The sequence below is a fragment of the Phalangium opilio genome, unplaced genomic scaffold (genome assembly GCF_054372755.1).
Source record: "Phalangium opilio isolate 3A_F unplaced genomic scaffold, DU_Popi_V2 ptg000089l_1, whole genome shotgun sequence".
Lineage (NCBI taxonomy): Eukaryota > Metazoa > Arthropoda > Arachnida > Opiliones > Phalangiidae > Phalangium > Phalangium opilio.
Genome location: NW_028324194.1, coordinates 1,558,371 through 1,576,912, shown reverse-complemented (window position 1 = coordinate 1,576,912; position 18,542 = coordinate 1,558,371).

The following is an 18,542-nucleotide window of genomic DNA, read 5'->3' as shown; positions in this document are numbered from 1 at the left end:
AATCTAGTTCCTAAGGTTGCAACATCAGCTTCGGAAATATTTCCAATTCTAACTCTGCTTAGAATGTCGCCGTAACTTTGGTCGTTGGCTTACCTAACATTTTGCGTTAGTTCATCGTATTTAAAAAACTTCCAAAGATCACTTCCTCCGATGCAATTGAATCTAAGTCTGGCTTCTTCGGAAGTGATTTTGATAAACGCGGGATTTCCTTGAACCGGAGGCAATTGGAAAAAGTCTCCCAAAACAAGAATAAATACAACTCCACCAAATGGTTGGTTCATTTCCCAAAATTCGTTCAGCCTCAAGTTAACGTGAGTCAGTAACACCAACGAGACCATAGAAATTTCATCAATAATTAACAGTTTTAAATTACCCAAAGGTTCTTTTATAATGCTTATATTCTCAGAACTCAGGGAATGGTATTCGGCGATACGCCCATGATCTACCGGCAACATTAGTAATCTGTGTAACGTTACGCCATTAACATTCAACGCTGCCAAACCCGTTGGCGCGGCAATGGCCACGCTAGCAGGATTTTGAAAGCGTCGCCTTACAGCGCTGGCGAGAGTGTCGATAAGAAACGATTTGCCAGTTCCACCAGGTCCCGACACAAAAAGGCACCTGTTTCTAGATTTTTCTCCCTCTTGGGAGAAGTGATTCATGATCTGGTCATAAATTCTCTTTTGATCCGAGTTTAGTGACGCCACATTGTCAACATCAGTCTCGAAATTCATTTCCATGGCAGCTTCCACATCAGCCATCGCGTGTTCGGTTTCGATAACAATTTCTTTCCCTCGCAGCGCATTTTCATCGTCCTCACTTTCTGCCTCCGAAATTATGGTTTCTGGCTCTTTCGCCTTTTTAGAAGCCTCCCGTTTCTTTTCAACTTCTTTGGAAACCGTGAGTGTCTCGTGATATTCTCTCATGTCCTTCAACACCGAAAGCGACTTTTCGAAAGCATCGGCGTATGTTTCAAAATCGCCCAATAGCTCAGTTTCAGCACGCCATGGTTTGAAGAGGATCAGTAGAGCGTGACAATATGTTTCTTTCTCCTCTATCGGGTCGAGAATAAAGTGCTCTATTATGTAGGGCTTAATTCTCTTTCTCATGAAACCCAGATAGTTTTTCAACTGGATTACTTTCGCATTTTTCTCGACACCCTCAGAGCGCATCGCATAATCATAAAACTGATCAAGTTCCCGCAAACCAAGATTTTCCAAGCTGTCAGGACGATTCGGATATTTGTCATCGACGAACCCTTTTTGGCAAGTGTCCTTGCTTTCGGGGTCAGTTTCACTCAAACGTGCGAGTTCCTTGTAACCTTTCAAAACTCTCGATCGGTTTTCTTTCAAGTTAGTGTTTATAAATCTAGTTCCTTCGGATTTGTTGTAAAGGTCTTGGCCCAACATAAGATCCATAGCTTCGTAAATGCCTACTGACTTAGAAGTCAGTGATTTCGATCTAAAGGTAAATAATATTTTGGACAAACTTTCGTGCCCTAACTAGGCAAAAGTTTGGTCCATGTCAGCTCGGTTTCCCTTTACGGGACATAGTTTGCCACTATTTCCGATTTGTCAGCGACAAATTGCAAATCCATTTTGGCTTTGGAAGCCAGAAGTAGCGTGGGATTATAATCATTGATTAAAACTTCGTGCTGTTTTCTCGGCAAGTCGTACAGTCGTTTCTGCACCTTTTTCATTTTACGGTGACGAGTAACTGATCTGACGGAATTCATAGTGGCAACGTTTGTTACGTTTCGAGGGAAACCGTAACGACACTTTCAATCCTTTTTTTAGAATTTTTCACCTTCATATAACAACTGGAGGTGCATTTGTGTGTTTGGAATTTTTTACCAGCCGGTGCAGTTCCGGACTTACCGATGCGCTTGGCATCGAACACGTGACGTATTTTTGCACGTAATCGAAAATAGTCTTGGTCGAAGAAGTTCCAATCTTTGGAGCGTCCTTGGCCCACAAAAGCATATGGTAGTGAGGTAAACCTCGAGATTGGTATTCAACCTGCCAAAAATGATGTTCTATCATACCAAGAACTGGATTTTGCTTACACAAGACAAAGTTGTTTAACAGCGATTGCACTTTGTTGTGAAAGTGCAAATTGACGCTAAGTGGGTCAAAATTCAACAATTCAGCCACCGTCATCGACTCTACTCCCGGAACGTCTGAATTCACTTTTCTCAAGTGATCGTGCAGTTCCATATCATCGTACTCGGCCGGATTAAAAGTTAGAAGCCAGGTGGAAGGACCAAATTCCCGAATCATCGCTCAAACGTTTCTAAGAACTTTATACCAGTAGTCCTTCGTTACTCGAATATGACCCAAAAAAGTACCTAAATTACTCTCAAGTTCTTTATCGCCAGATTCAACGCGACTGAGCAAGTTTTCAACCCCAATTGCTTTGGATTTTTTAACACGAAGAACGTACTTGAAACTGCTAGAGATCGCATTCATTTCGCACTCTTGATAAGAATGGAACAAATATGCGTTATCTCGTCTAAAAATTGGACTTTAGTTCAAAACACGGGATAAACGATTCTCGGTTTCCGTTATTTTCCCAAATGGTCTATCATCGTGCTTGCCAAAGCGACCCCTAGGGAACAAATGAACGAAACTCATGTATTCCAGCTATTTGTCCCAAGTACTAACCGGCTCGGCCTCGACGCGCTTCATTTGGTAAGCACCCAACAAATCCTTTGGTGGTTGGACGTTCACCGGATGAATTGAGTAATGCTCGTACAGATCATTGGATTCGCCTTCAGAAAGCTTTCGCAACAAAGCCTCGGGTTGCGTTATAATTGCGAAGTAATCTGCTGCATAGGTCAACTGAATTTCACCCTGAACGCTCATATTTGAAGCGTTTTGGTCAACTTGCATGTCATGACTGCAATCCACTGGAAGCGCAGCGGAACCACGTGGCACAGCATCACAGCCGTCGTTGATCAGCGCAAGTGGATCTTCTACGCTCAGTAATTCATTGGGAATCAATGAATTTTCCCCGCCATCGATATGCAGCGTCCCACAAATATAATCCTCGTTCATTGTCGAAATATCAATGTGTTTGTAAAAAGGATTGATTTTTTCAGCACACTGAAAGCTTTTAACACTTTTTCGAGGCAAACAACCTGCTGCCAAACCTTTTTGTTCGCAGTGGGAACGCCATTCACCAAGATATGCAGTTTGTGATTTTTCAATATTTTACCATTATTTCCAATCAGATAATAGGACGTTTCATGAAAATAGGCCTCTTTCATGCTTGTGTGAAGCCTTTTCCCACCCACAACTTCTGCCGAATTGCCAAAATCAATGGATCCAAAATTTTTGATTTTCTCAACAAAATCCTTAAATTCACTAACAACCCCCGTTAGTTGGGCGTGGTAAGCCGAATATAATTGCCTTTTTAAATGCAATATTCTACCAGCTAGCACTTGGCATTTTAGCTTGTGAGAGATAGACTTCCTGCGTCTATTTTTGGTCTCGGTGTCAAAAGACTTTGACGCCGCCAGTCTTTCAGTGAGACGTTTGACTTGAAACCTTTTATAGCTTTCGGCTATAATTTTTTGGTTTTTCGTTTTGAAAATCCCCGCATTGAAGAACTTTTTCGCAAAACAAAATTTATCTACTTTAGTTGGTGAATGTTTGGGTTTTAATTTTTTTGAGCAAAAAGCAACATAAGTGGTGCCACCTGGTGCCATAGCCCTTTTACAACCTTTTGTTGTACCAAGCGCAAGTTTACGCTGAACATAGTTATTTGCATTTCTTCTCTGAAAATTGTCTTGGTTTTTCAGATATAATTTCTTATTCTTAACTCGCTTAGCTTGCTTTTTTTGCAAAGCTTTACTGTTAACTAACAGTTCCAATTTATTTTGGGCTCTTTCTTTTTGCTTTGCTAAGCATCTATTTTTTCTCTTTATTTTCTCCCGACAAAACATTATGAAAATTTGAATCGCACAAAAGAGCAAATCTTTTTCAACCTCTGCAGAGTTCTAATCAGTTCAAGCAGTATTTGACACAGATTGCAATAGGTCACAAGGAAACCTCAATCCCACACTGGAACAGTGAATTTGCAATTTGGATACACGAAAATCCAATTAACGGCAACACAAAGAAACCCAATTAACGGGAACACAAAGAAATCCAATTAATGGGAACACAAAGAAATCCAATTAATGTGAAATTAATGGGAGCACAGAGAATTCAATTAATGTGAGCACAGAGAATTCAATTAATGGGAGCACAGAGAACCTAATTAATGAGAGCACAGAGAACCCACTTGCCAAACACAAAGAATTGGCTGAATAATAGGTACACAGGGAACCTTTTAGGCGCACAGAAAGAACCCAGTGTCAAAAAAAAAAAACTTCTGACAGAATTGCAAATTGTAAAAAGAAAAAAATACAATATAAATTAATGAAGATAATATAATTACAAGGGAAAGTGAAACCTATTAAGAGTTAGAGTAAAAAAGACAATTTCACAATCTGAAATGAGAACAATAATAGGAACATAAAAAAAACCAAAAATACTTAGTTTATAGATCATATAAAACCTTAAAAATTAAGATTCGTGGCAATTAATATTCTTTTACAAGTCTTCGGAATTGTAAGAGAACGGAACGACGTGGAAATTGTAACAATTCCCGCCAAAATAGAAGCCAAGAGAATAAGCTTTTTTAATTTATTGCCCTCTAGAGTCTGGAGTCTGGAACAGTTGCAAGGAGCAATTATACCTGGGCGCGTTTCTGTAAAATCATGCTCTTCACTCCAGTTTAATTGATCTATGGTACTTCTCCTAGCCCGGGGAATATTTTTGGCTGGAAAGTAGTAATTCTTGTTAAAGCCAGGGTTGGCAAAAATTAAGTTTTTTTTAAAAAAAAACAAAAGTTGTGTTTTTTATTGTTTAAAACACGATTTTTTGTTTTAAACTGTTTTTTAAACAAGTAGAAAAAAACAGTAAAAAAACACAAAAAAACTAGTTTTAAACATGTTTAAATCACTCTTCCAGATCTAATAGTCTATATCGTGGCTCTCCATTTAAGCCACTACTCCCGCTGGCGCAAGGCGCTTATTTTCACAACCTACTTGATTAAAAAGGGTCTTGGTTTGGACCCAGACAGAAAAAACAAACGATAAGAGTGACGTTTATCAATTGACTGAAGTCCCGATATTGCAATTTTTCTTTATTTATATTAATTTAATCCTTAATCAATATTTAATTCAATCAACTGATTTAACAGTTGGTCGATTTATTCCCTCCAAATTGATTGAAAAAACTACAAATTTACGCATTTTCAAGAACAAATTAGATTTTCCGAAATTATTTTATGATATTAATTATTTTGAGCGTTCAATATTGAATAAATTTAGAATTTCAAGGTGTAAGAAATTGTCCGTGTGGAATTAGAACCAGGGACCTCTTGAACCCAAAGCAAGTATTATACACCTAGACCAACGGTACACGAAACGTACTGAGAAGTAAAACACGAAAATAAAAATACTCCTAAATTTATTATATGAAGCTCTAAGACGCGACCTTCCGGGATTTAACCTGGTACCACTCGCAACCAGCGCGAGTATCATACCCCTAGACCAACGTACAACGAACATGTACTGCAAAGTCAAACAGGAAAATCAAGAGCTCCTAAAATTTAGAATTTGAAGGTGTAAGAAAGGGTCCTTGTCAGGGTTTGCAAAAACTTAGTTAAAAAAATTTGTGTTTTTATTGTTTATAACACGATTTAAAGTTAGATTTTCGGAAAACATTTTATCATGAAATTAATTATTTAAAAGGGAGTACGTGTTGAGGGTACAATATTGAATATTTTAAAAATTCTACTGACTTTAAAAAAGAGCAAACGATCTTTTCATAAGGAAAATATAATTTTTTTAATAGCGGATACAAATTGAGTGTGATGCGTAAATTTGTACATTTAACCCCTAATGTCTAAATGCCTGATTTCTTTTGTGGCCACTATTCAGTCATTTCCGCTTCCGTACTTCCGAGTTTCTTGGTCAGAACTCATCATACATTTGAAACTTCACCACCCCTTACTTATTTGTAGGCGCTCATGTTTTCCGTTTTCGGATTAGGCGTATTAATTTTAGCACTGTCAAAGGCCTGGCTTTATAGACTACGCGTAATCTTTTTAGAACAGTAAAATGTACCAAAAGTGTAGAGAAACCACACAGGAAAAATGTTATTGCTTTGCTTTAAGTAGATGACAAAATAAGTTATCCTTAATCATATTTTTGAATATCAGTCTTCAATACAGATTGGTAATGGATAAAACAACTGGTAGGGTCTCCAAACAATTAAACACACATTTGAAACAGTCGAATTGGAAGGTTTTGACTGGAGCTTATTATTTCTATTATTTAATCTTTTCGCTCATTTTCAAATAAAAAAGAGTTAAAAATATTCGAAATTTTTCTCCATAAAAAAACCAAAGTTTAAAACAATTTGTTTAAAACTTGCCAACCCTGGTTAAAGCCAGCCGTTTATCAACCTCGTAAGTATGTATAAAACACAATTTTTAATAGTTAAAATTATAATTAACGGGTTTTGAAGCGAAGTCACAAAATTTGAAGTTATAATGTTTAAGTTTATTTTCAAACTTTAAACTAGATAGAAAGTAATTGATTGTAAACTATTCAATGAAATTTCTTGTTTGTCGGTTTGGGCTTAGTAATGTAAGGCAAAAACATAAAAGTCGTGAACGAGGACGCGGTGTCGGACAAGGTGGAGGTAGCGGGCGAGGCGGCGGTCGCGGACGGTGGCAATGGGTGCAAACCTGTTACAGGTGTAAGAAGGCGGAGCACATAATGCGGGACTGCCCGCAAAACCGAGGTACTTATAGCGATTTCCACTGACTGCTCCAAAGAGTGCTCTCAGGGTTAGGATGACGTAACTGCCCTCAGCGAGTTTTGGAGAGAATAGTTTCGTCAGTGGAACACGATCGAGAGGTCCGAGCGCGCTCTGAATAATCAAAATTGGCGCCGGAGACGAAATTGTAATAAAGTGTGTATATCTTGACGCAAATGGGCTGAAACCAATTAATAGATTTAACATTCCAATTAATTTACAAAAAAAAAATCTATTTTGAGTAATGATCGGCAACGTCTCTGATATAATTATTGGTTTTAGGATGAGGCGTAATATCTTTAAAGTAATGATAAAACCTCGTATTCTTCATCTTCAGAACTTTCAGAAGATGATTCCAGAAATAAATAAGCATAAGCGAGAGCCTGTCTTCTATGAGATACCGCGTGGTTCGCCATTTTAATTTTATTACGTCATACTCGAGCACCGTCGCTCCGTCGAATTTTTCAGAGCACCAAAGAGCAATTCTCGGGCAGTTTTTGGGGTCAGTGGAAAACGCGATTCTGGGCGAGTGTTGCACTCGTGTTCCCAGTGGCGGACGAAAACGCGCCGAGAGTGCACTTAGAGTGCTCTAGTGCAGTCAGTGGAAATCGCTATTAGTATTTTAAATTTATTAAAATGTTATAGAGAGCTTTCAGTTGGAGCTGAGTCTCGAGACATAATTTACCCTACCATATTGGTGGGTTTAAAGCAGGAATGAAGCCGAGACCACCCAATATGGCTCGCAGAAGACATGGGTGGGTGTGACGTACTACTATCCCATCTGAAAGCTCCCTACTGAATTTAAAAAAGACGGTGAAGTTCTCAGCTTTCCCTAGGTAGCTCTAATGCAAGCAATCTTAGTTAGAGCCTTTTATCGCCATGGCTTTCATAGCACAATTTTGTTCTAATATTGGCAATGGGGTAGAAAGATATTCAATGGTATAAAAGTATCTAGATAAAAGGGGATATTAGACTGAAATTGTTGGACAGAGAATCTCTGCATGTAAGACCAAAATGAATTATAAAAAAATATATCGCACACAAACCAGCCAAAGGTGTTAAAGGCTCAAGCATATAGGTTTAAAGCTACAAATATATTTCATAAAGACATTTTCTTAACCCTTTAACTCCTATTAACACAAATAAACAATTTATACTAATATGAATGTATCATTAATTGTTGTAAACAAATATTAATAAATTAAACAATTTCTTTATCAACTCGCTTTAATCAATTTCTTCAATCTTCATAACTCAATGAAATTTCGTCGAATTTTAAAGCAAATAAATGGTGTGGTTTCGATTAAACAAACGCCACTTGATGCTCCCAGGGTCGAAAAGGTGTAGCTAACTGGTCTGCTAAGCTCAGTAAAATTAAATTTCCTAAATTATCATGTTTTTCGTAAAAAATCCTAAACTTATAATTTCCTGATTTTAAAAAAATATCTACCTTTCTTTATTTAAAACAAACACCACTACATGCTCCCGTAGTCCAAGAGTGGAGTTGACAGGGTTTATTTGTTTATCAGTGTGTAAAGGGATTTAATTAGCCTCTATGCCTAATTGCTAATTAAGTCATAATTGTCCAATTGCTAATTCCAAATCAATTAGTTGCCAGTTAATTAGCACAGCTCTGGTTTGTTTGGTGACAGGGTTTTGTGATCGTGTGATTTAATCAATCATTTATTCTACCAGCAATTTGACAAACAATTTATCTTCGTAGCAGTTTTCATTGGCACCTGGTGAGAATTAAAAACCGGCTATTGCTTATTGTTTTCTTGGGCAATGTTAAAATAATCATTATATAAATAAACTGGTCATCGTTTAATTTTTTCTTAGGTAACTTAAAAATAAGCACTAAAAAATAAATAATTAAAAATTTAATAGTTACAAACAAAAATGATTGGAAGAGTCTGAATAAAAAATATTAATTGGTTTGTTGACAGGATTTAGTGAGCGTGTGATCTATCGATTTACCAGCAATTTAAACGAAGAAAATGATCAACGTAGTGGTTAACATTGGCCGATGAACCCTTATGCGTAGAGTTTGCATTAATTTACTTTAAACAACAAAAATTTATCTAATTTAACCAAAACATTAATACTAATCAGCGGTTATCGTTGGCCGATGGTGGTCTTCTAACTACAACCAGCTGACACTGACATCTGTCTTGAACTTTTGACCGATGCTTCCTAAAAATCAATGAATTTATAAATTATCGGCTAAAACCTAACTTTAAATTCTTTTGAAATAAATTATAATTAAGTTTTACTTACGAAAAAATAAAATTAGACCTAATTAGCCCCTTCTTTTACATGAAAAGTGAAAATATTTCCCTTAAGGCTTAAGCTCAGCGTGGGAAATAAGGCGGTGGCACAGGGCAAATGACCAGTTTAAAAATTGCCTGGACCAGTTTAAAAATTAAATCGGAGGGGGGTCAGTGGTCCACGGGACCACTAAGAAAATTGAAGGGTAACCAGAGCCCAGACATTAGCTAATATATTTTAATTATCCACTGCTTCAATTTAGCAGACGACGCGCCCTGGTCAGTGCTCATGGACCAGTTTATTTATTCCAGTCCAGAGGGGTCGCTGGCCCAAAGTCCAGTTTAAAAAAATCCTTATTTCCCACCCTGCTTAAGCTCGAGCGATGGGCAGAGCGGACCATGGAGCGGACGACGTATTGTCTATACAAAAAAATGTCTATAGCTGTATATCTCCTACTTAGCGTACTACCTACAGCCGAAAACTACTATTGCTAAGACCGAGGCTTAGCTATAATAAATGAAATTCATTTCATAAATTATTGACTAAATCGTACCCTTAAATTTTTTTGTATTGAATCAATATAAAGTATTACTTACGAAAAATATTAAAATCAGATCTTTTAAAGCTCAACAACTTTCTCAAAGTTTAAAAATAATCTTTAAGGTGACAAAGCGCGGCCATTGCGCAAAACATATGGTTTCTCCCTCTTTTTTTTTTCCCACCTACGAGCACTAGTGCGTAGCCGTTAGGCCTTGAGCACCAGGAAGAATGGAGCGGGAGACCCTACGCGGCCCAGCACAGACGGGGGCCGCTAGGTCGTATGTGGATAAGCAGGGAAGGAAATGAGGTTTACTTGGGAGGTGACGGAAGGTGGAGTTTGGGTTAGTCACCTCCGGCGGACACGGGACAGTCGGCACCTATAGGGTAGGATCGCCGACATGTGTCGTATTCCCTCAAACTTTGCCGCCCAGAAGCTGGGCTTACAGGAGCGCGCCACACTCCCGGCGTTTCTACCTCTATACATAGCTTTCATACCTACGTCATAAATGACGTAGCCTGCACAACGTAAGTCAAAGCATGATTAAACAAGTTGGGAAAACGAAAATAATACCTTGCAACGGCCTACCGTTGCAGACGACCCATTGCAGACGACAGTGGATGGAAGCCTCACATTTTAAACCGCCGGTTTATGCTCAGTCCACTGCCGTCGCTTAACTACCTCAACCCCAAACATCCTGATCTTTGCGGTTGCCACCCTTCCCCCTTTCGCGGATAGGAGTTAGCATCCACATGGAATTATATATAAAGAGAATTTATCTTAGGCATACACATTCGCATTCACACCCGGGTAGAATGTAGTCGTTATTATTTCCCTGAACCTCATGGTTCAGTCTCTTTAGTTATGTTTAATTATTTAGTTTAAGTTTATGTGAATAAAATCAAAAGTTTTGATTAACCGCTTGCGATGCCTTCTAATTTAAAAGTTAAAGGATTGGAAAGCCCTTGTCAACGGGACAAAAGCTTCTTTTCCGTTGCAAATGGTGCCCGTGCCCATGCGATTCCGAACCTTCGGTTATTGCGGTGTTCTTTTCGCCGTCACCGGGTCCAGGCTTCGTTCCCCTCCGCGTTCGACCGGATTTCGCGACCCCTTTCTCGCGTTGGACGCTAAGCCTCGGGCCTCGGCCTTTCTTTTTGACCCTCGTGTTGCCGCGTTGTCTGCCTTGCCGTGCCGTCTCTTTTGCCGTGCCTCGCCGCCGTCTCGTCTTTTTTCCCGGGGTGGTCGGACCCGATCCGGTTTCCGAGATTGCCCGCATTTCACAATCCCGCCGTAAATTATCCGAGACGGAATTCGACAATTCGCGTACTCATGGGATCGCTAAGCCTAATTGCCTCGTGGTGCCTGTTGTTAGTCTTCAGATATGCAACTTTCTTAAATTTAATCGGAACATCAACAATCGGATTTAACCTTATTAAATGTCATTGAACTTTCCCCTCGCCTTAAACCATGAAAATTGTAATTGAAACGCGGAATCATGACCCTTTACCAACATTCGCAGACACAAGATGTCGAACTTAATGAACGTGCCCCACCATAACTTGTTAATAACCCAGTCTCGCGTAATCACGGAGTATTCCACTACCCAGACTATATATTATAACAAAATGGTCCACAACATTAACTTCCGGCGTAATAGTGCTGCGAGTAGTAAAGATATGTACGCAACCGACCAAAATCGCGCGCCTGCGGATATGACAATCCCCGGCTAAGACGTGAAAAACTGAACCAGAGAACCCAAAGGAATTCACCACCGCCGATCAGACGATCCCGGAAAGGACATCACCGCCGCTGATCAAAAGATCCCGGAACGGAAGTCCACACAACTAAGTACCCCCAACTGACATCTAATCCAGAACCTTCACATCCCAAGACCGACGAACACTTCGAATCTCCAACGCCACGGACAACAAACCACCATCTCCAAGGCGGCATCCCTCATCAACACAAGAAGGCGCCAAATGAAGACTAGCTTACACACCCTTAATTTTATAACAATGTATAAAATTTTTCTTTGGGGGGTAGGATGCAACGGTTTAGGCCTACCGTTGCAGACGACCCATTGCAGAAGACAGTGGATGGAAGCCTCACATTTTAAACCGCCGGTTTATGCTCAGTCCACTGCCGTCGCTTAACTACCTCAACCCCAAACATCCTGATCTTTCCGGTTGCCACCCTTCCCCCTTTCGCGGATAGGAGTTAGCATCCACATGGAATTATATATAAAGAGAATTTATCTTGCAGCATACACATTCGCATTCACACCCGGGTAGAATGTAGTCGTTATTATTTCCCTGAACCTCATGGTTCAGTCTCTTTAGTTATGTTTAATTATTTAGTTTAAGTTTATGTGAATAAAATCAAAAGTTTTGATTAACCGCTTGCGATGCCTTCTAATTTAAAAGTTAAAGGATTGGAAAGCCCTTGTCAACGGGACAAAAGCTTCTTTACCGTTACAACCTCTCCGAGTCAAGAGAAGGCCTACTTACAAACTTATTTACCCAGATATGGAAATGTTTCATTTTTTATGAACAAATACTGAAGTTAATTTTATGAAATATTAAAGAGGTATAGAAAGCATAGCGATTATACTGTAAATCAGACGACATTTTACATCCAATAAGGATATACTTGTACACATTAAAATCATCCGATGGGGGAAAAACGGGAAATGAAGAGATAAAACTTTGGAAGGATATTACCTTTACGTGTTTGTAAAGGCCCAATTTTCTACTCCTCAACTGTATACCCTCTATGTTCAAAGCCAGATTCACAACAGGGTTGCCGTGTAAACACTATCCTCTCGTTTCACCTCAACGATTTTCTTAGTTTGTCAACATGACTGTTAACGTTACATAACACCAAAGCTTATATGTGGCTACACGCACTGAAAGTAAATGCGCACCATATAACGCATGAAAACCCGAAGCTATAATCCGATTACGATCAGACCTTTCACTGATCGGGCTGCCTTCAGCAGAGCTCACCAAAAAAAGGTCAGCGGATTTTGGAAAACGTTAACCGGTGAGCTCTGTCGTCATAGCTTTGCTGAACGCTTTTCTCCGGTCATCGGTGTTTTAAAAATTACGCTAGCGCAATAAAGTGTGCAAGGTACCAAGGCTTAACAAAATTGTATGATAACAAATTTATAGAGATAGATAAAAAACTTTTATAATTAAAATTAGAAAGACTAACATGTCTTTTAAAATTCTCGAGTGATCAACTGATTTCACGCCAATTGAATAGGTATAGTCCCATCAGAATCAGCAAGAGCTATTTGTAATAATAGCTCCATGTTTTTACCGCCAAGCTGAGAACTACGCGTTTTACGTCACGTTATCCAAAACCCCGACTATTTTCTTTGGTGACCGCGCTGGCTCAGCGCTGAGCACCGTGACGTCAAAATTCAAAAACAAAATCCCCTTCTGTACGACACTGCTAACAGCGCTGAGCTCTGCTGAACGCGGCCTAGATTTTCACCATGATGCTTTATTCAATTATAAAATCTAAGCCTTATTATTTAAGAGTGTATTTAACTTTCGGCCCACACTGAACCGTTATTGTCTCTGCATTACAGAAACGAAAACGAAGCCTAAAAGTTTACTTTTGGGTTCACTAGGCCTCTTGACAAATGAAAGTTCATTTGACCGACATAGTAGCGTTCATGTTGTTATCAATAACGAAAGGATTATGCTATAAACAGATGTGGTATAGCTTAAGTAATATATAAACATCCATTTCAAATAATAATATTAAAAAATATTCTTGGGATATCAAAATGAAACTGAGCTTTAAAGCTACAAAACAACTAAAGGCATCGAAATTACGAAAAATATTTCCATATATTAATTTTACATTTTGAGAAAACCAAATATTTAGGTTTTGTAGAATTTCTTTCCACAACAACACAAGGCGAACTGCTAACGCGAAGCACTAATGTAACAACGGACGGACACACACAGACAAACACATAGACTGCTGTTTTACCCTTTCCATATTAATTTTGTTTTGAGAGACAAGATTACCTTAAATACTAAAATAAATATAATTATTATTATATATTTTCTTCCTTAGTTATTCACCATATTCATCGTTACATCCTTTTTAAAAAGAACAATTAAAAATTCTTAAGAGACTTGACTAATATTGGCGTTTGAAATGAAGCATACGCCGGTTGCTTCGCCTTACTCAAATAGGTAGTAAATAAGGGTGTCGAACTACAGTTAAAAGCAAGAACAACCGCAAATGCGAAAACCTTTGGTAGCCGATCCTACCTTAGGGAGGCTAGACGTTTCTCGTAACCCTAGCTGAACGCCGCGAATGTCTTAAACCAAACGATGGCGATGGAGTAGAAGCCAGGTGTACAGACTGGTGTCCATGTGGGATGGACAAAAACAAAGACCAGAAGATGGTGGTGTTAGAAGCCAGGTGTACAGACTGATTTCCATGTGGGATGGACAAAAACAAAGACCAGAAGATGGTGGTGTTAGAAGCCAGGTGTGTACAGACTGGTGTCCATGTGGGATGGACAAAAACAAAGACCAGAAGATGGTGGTGATTAGAAGCCCGTAAGTACAGACTTGTGTCCGTGTGGAATGGACAAAGACCAGAAGATGGTGGTGTGAGAACTCAAGTAGAGGAGCCATTTGCGTGACTGTGAATGCAGTTCGGCAATGGCGAACACGTTTGCTCCGATTTGGAAACTGCGAACACGTTTGCTCCGATTTGGAAACTGCGAACGTGGTCACGTGGGTGTAACAACAGACACACACACACCCAGACACATACGTCGAAATTAGAACCTCTCCGTGACATACGTCACTCGGAGAGGTAAAAACATGAAATTTAGCACTTAAACTTAATTTTTCTCAAAAACCTTAAAAATGGTCCTAGAAAAAGGTTGAAATTTTTATATAAAACCGTTCCCAAACGTAACAAACGAATATTTCATTTCAAAAGGGTGGCCACAAAATGGCTAAATTTGAGAAAAACTCCATGTTATTTCTAAGGGAAAATTTAACTTTTTCACCAAAAGGGCTGAATCATTTTAAGCAAATGAAAACCACCCTTAGCAACTTTATTTTTTATAAAATAAACTAATGAGTGGATCTTTTTGAAATTTTAACCACATATTGAGGGCCCGAATTGTAGTTCTGTGGAATTTTTCGAAACAATTAATACAATACAAAAAAAACTACATCCAAACAAAAACCCTCCTTATACATTAAGAGCAGTATGAAGTCTTATCTAAAAAAGCTATCGCTCTCCTAGAATAGCATAATTATACATAATATTATGGACTTTAAATTCAGGTAATAGGAACGGAGCTACCATAGCTTATCCGAACGGAGTGAGACTAACTGTTCGGGGAGATCATTCCAGAGAGAAATCGTTTTGCGGAAGAAGGAATAGCATAAGACGTTGGTACGCGAAGGGGGAAGAAAGAGTTTTCGACTATGACCCCTAGTGCCCCGGGAATGCGATTCAAATTCGAAATACCGGATATTGACAATTCTTCTGCTACCAGATTCCCGGTATTTTCAGCTTCGTCTCTATTTCTTTGTCCTTTATGAAATTTATTCCAAATAACGTTTATTGTTGTAAGTAATTCAATAAATTTCTCCTTTATTCGACATCTTTCGCTCTTTCGCTTTTAAAGCCTTTTCGACTTCTTTTTTTTAATTTAGAGACATGTTATTAATCGCTCAAGCAAGAAAAGTTGACTTCTGTGCGTTTTAGCAGACGACAAGAAATAACGCCGATCAGCTATATATCTAGCAGCGATAGATCGAGGCTGACTCCGACAAACACCCTCCGCTACCAGCGTACGCCCGTAAGAAACCCGCCTAAGCTCATTTGAGAACAGTCATGGAAGACGCCAAGAGCAAACTCCGCCTCCTCTCTCAGCAATCAGCTTGAGCTAAAAGCGGCTTTGCGAACGGGCCTTAACAAAAAATGGTAAACACCTGCGCCGAAATCGGATACATCTGAGGCCAACCATAGTCCCTAAAATTGACCGGCCTGGCAGTAAAACGAGACAGCAAAAACAAGCAATATAACTATGGCACAGATAATTGAGCCATCGATACGAGTGCAGTGGACCACTCTCCAAATAGAAAATCCTAATGGCAGAGAAACAGGACTGATATCGCAGACAAGTGAAGAAGTACAGACAATAAATGGATTACAAACACAGGACAAAACACAAGGTTCACAACCATACCGTTAAAACCATCACACGAACCAAACCTAAGGAAGACCTATCCAACAGTCCCAGGAAACTTACCACGACCTTCACCACATTGATGTCCCAAATGGCATGCAAAGGACCTCCTAAACAACCCGCGTTCACACCACATCTAGCAATAAATACCGCAGCCGACATAATTATAAGGACAAAGAAGCGGACGGATAACTCAGCCGCAGGTACATTTTAAATAATATAGAAAAAAATTTAAATGTACAATATTAATTGTAAATTAGTGGATTCAGAAATAAAATACTGGACTAGAAGTATCGAGGTAACCAAATTCTTCACTTGGCGAAAGTGAATATTCTTGATAAGACACCAACGGTTGGCCCTCTATTAGCCGTTTCTGAATTTCTTCTCCAAAACGTGAGACGCTCGTGGCGGTAGACGGCCGAATTAGATTCAAGCACCCACGTCCGTGTTTCGCGGCTTTAGGATGAGGGGAACGTGGGTTGGAAATGTTTTTGGAAATTTTTTTCTCTCTAGTTTAGGCGCGATGGAAGCGGCGTAAAATGCTCAAATTTGTTCAATAGTGCCAGGATCTACTACCAATGCTAGAGCTCTTAACTAATAGTCTCATCTTACTTCTGGTGGATTGTATATTGCTAAAATATTAATGGTGGAACAGTTTTGGAGATTCATAAAAGCGATTTTAAAATGTATTGTAAAATATTGGAAGAGAAAGATGTTGCGCAATAGCTTTAGTTTTAAAGATTCAGAAAAAGATTTGAAAATGTATTTGTAAAATATTGGAAAAGAAAGATGTTACGTAATACCTTATCGTGAGGTTTAATATATGGCGCTGGTGGATAGTCACGTGGTACTGGCGAGTGAGCCCGAGTAGGAAAGAGCTAGGTTTATTCATTGCACAATGTGCTTGTGACTGGTTAACATTAAGCTAATTTAGACTGTACAAAGAGTTTATTTATCACACACTGTAAAAAATTACTGTTGAAATTACGGCAATTTTACTGGCAGAAAATTACCAGGAAAGTTACCGTTAAATTACAGGTTTTTCTTACCGTTAACATCAACATTAATTGTATCATGAAACTTGAAATTAAAAACCTGATATATGTACAAGTATAGTTTAGTTAGTTTAACAGAAACGATACTGTGGTGTCAACAGTAAGCTGTACCTGATTTCTACTATTATTTTAAAATAAAATGACGGTAAAAAACCCCGACGTTATTTTACACGTAAATCTTGCAATTAAGATCTTGCTCCATGCAGAAGTGAAGTAAAGTTACTTTTACTGGAACGTTACTGTTGTTCCAACGTTAAATTCTGCCTTCCTTCCTACTAGTTTTTCAAATAAAATTACAGTTAACCGTAGTAATTACTGGTAACATCCCATTATTTTAAAATTAAATGACGGCAGCCCATCGTAACTACAGCAAATTTTATGTGTTTTTACGGTTTATTTTCAAGGTTTTCAATCATAATTTTCAAGTCTAAATAGATGGTAACAATATCCCTCAAATTAAGTTGGGAAACCAAAATAAACCTCTCCGAGTCGAGAGCTAACATTTCCTAAAAAGAATTATACTTTTCAAACAAAGCACAATCCGCCAATGAGATAACAGGAAATAAAAAGTACAAATTTGCCTAGTTCATTTGTAAAGGTTAAAGTGTCGATTTCTTTACTATATATCCTCCTTAATTCTATTTAAGGACCTAATATATATCATTTAGATGTGTATTTAACTTTCGGCTCACTCTGAACCGTTAAGACCTCCGCAAGGAGAACATGAATCAAGGCTTATTTTGCTTTAGCCCAAGGAATTCTTAACTCATGGATCCACTCAGAGCAACTGTTACTAAAGTATTAAGCGTTATCATCCATTGAAACTATGAAAGATAAATTTTACTTTTACGCTATATATAAATGTAGTAAAGCTGAATTAAATAGTAAACACAAAATTTGAAATATTATTATGAAGAGATGTTCTTGGAATATTGAAATGAATCAGAGCTTTATAGCTACACAACTACTAAAAGAATCGTAATACCGAAATATATTTAATTGATTTTCATTTAATATTCTGCAAAAAGAAAATGTTTATGGTTTTGTAAAAGATCTTTTCATCCAACTCGCTTTATATTAACTTTGATACGCGTATAGTGTTTCGATTCAGATGCAATCTTCATTACTCGTTCTATATAAACTTTCAATCGTGTCGTTCTGAAGAAAGAAGTTTATCTTAAATAATTAAATTTATATATCTTATATTAATTATTTTAGTCGTCTGTATTTTAGATTAATTATAGTTAAGTCGATGCAAGAAACTTCATTATTAAAATTATTTTAAACATAGCTATTGTTAACGTTTGACTTCCAGCGAACACCTTTTTCCGAATTTTCGTGAATTTAGGGTATATAAGGTGATCGATTCACAGTGAGGTATAAGAAAATTAGCATATGCGTGAACCTGCGGTGGAAGCCCTGCCATTGGGAGGCTAGACGTTTCTCGTAACCCTAGCCGCTCGCCGCGTACATCTTAAACCTAAAGATGTAGATGCAGTAGAAGCTTATGTTGCAGATTGGTGTCTATGTTGTATAGACGAAAGACTAGTGCATGGTGTTGTTGT